The following is a 1,725-nucleotide window of genomic DNA, read 5'->3' on the forward strand; positions in this document are numbered from 1 at the left end:
ACAAAAAATTAGCTGGGCATGGTGGCGCGTGCCTGTAGTCCCAGCTACTCAGGAGCTGAGGCAGGAGAATTGCCTGAACCCAGGAGGCGGAGGTTGCAGTGAGCCGAGATCACACCATTGCACTCCAGCCTGGGTAACAAGAGCGAAACTCCGTCTCAAAAAAAAAAAAGAGAGAAAGCTCTCACTTGTGTCTATCTACAGCTATTAGACCATATGATTTGCAGACACTTTATAAAGGTTTATTATATAAACATAACCCCTTCAGCTTTATTAAGGTATAATTGATAGAAGTTGTATATATTTACAGTATTATACAATGTGATGTTTTGATATATATGTTGTAAAATTATGAAATCAAACTAATATATCCATCACCTCACATACTTCTTTTGTGATGAGGACATTTAAGTGTATTCTCTTAGCAATTTTCCAGTATGAACTACGTAATTACTAACTACAGGCACCTTGCTGTACATGCCACACTCCAGAATTCACTCATCCTGCCTAACTAAAACTATAACCCTTTGGTCACTATCTCCCCATCCCCACCTCCGACATACTTCTTTTTTTGGAGACAGTCTTACTGTGTTGCCCAGGCTGGAGTGCAGTGGTGCAATCAGGGCTTACTGCAACCTCTGCCTCCTAGGGCCAAGCAATTCTTGTGCCTTGGCCTCCTGAATAGTTGGGATTACGGGTGTGAGCCAGCACTCCTGGCCTCCTCCAATTTTTTTTTTTTTTTTTTTTTCGGGGAGAGTCTCATTCTATCACCCAGACTGGAATGCAGTGGTGTGATCTCGGCTCACTGCAACCTCCGCCTCCTAGGTTCAAGCGATTCTTGTGTCTAAGCCTTTCCAGTTGCTTTGGCCATAAATCCTGGAGTCATTGTTAACTTCCCTTGTCCTCTCATACGTCACATTCAATCCATTAGCAAAACTCCATCTTTAAAATGTGTCTGGAATCCAGCTGGGTGCAGTGGCTCATGCTTGTAATCCCAGGACTTTGGGAGGCCGAGGTGGGTGGATCACCTCAGGTCAGGAGCTCAAGATCAGCCTAGCCAACATGGTGAAATCTCTAAAAATACAAAAATTAGCCAGCTACGGTGGCACGTTCCTATAATCCCAGCTACTCAGGAGACTGAAGCAGGAGAATCACATGAACCTGGGAGGCAGAGGTTTCAGTGAGCTGAGATCATGCCTCTGCACTCCAGCCTGGGTGGCCGAGTGAGACTCCATCTCAAAATAATAAAATAAAATAAAATAAATACAATAAAATAGTCTGGAATCCAGGCCATTCTCATCACCACTGCCGCCACTAGCATCATCAGTTGTCTGGATTACGGCGTTAGTTTCATAACTGGTCTCCTGCCTTTGCTCTGTACGGTTTATTCTCTGCACAGCGGCAGAATGATCCTTTAACAGTTTGGTCACTCCTCTGCTCAAATCCCCGAGTCTTCCCAAAACATGAAAATGTTAAAGCCAAAGTCCTCACAGTGGCATGCAAAGCTGTGCCTGATGACCCCGCCCACCTCATCTGTCACTCCTCTCCCTTGTTCTCGCCCCACTGGAGCTACCGTGGCTGCCTAGGTATTCCTAGAACACACCACGCACACACCTGCCTCGGGACCTCTGAACTAATGGTTCCCTCTGCCTGGACCATTTTTTCCTATCAAATATCTGAATGTCTTGTTTTCACTCTTTCTTTTTTTTTTTTTTAAATTTTATTATT

Source organism: Cebus imitator, unplaced genomic scaffold (assembly GCF_001604975.1).
Source record: "Cebus imitator isolate Cc_AM_T3 unplaced genomic scaffold, Cebus_imitator-1.0 Scaffold427, whole genome shotgun sequence".
Taxonomy (NCBI): domain Eukaryota; kingdom Metazoa; phylum Chordata; class Mammalia; order Primates; family Cebidae; genus Cebus; species Cebus imitator.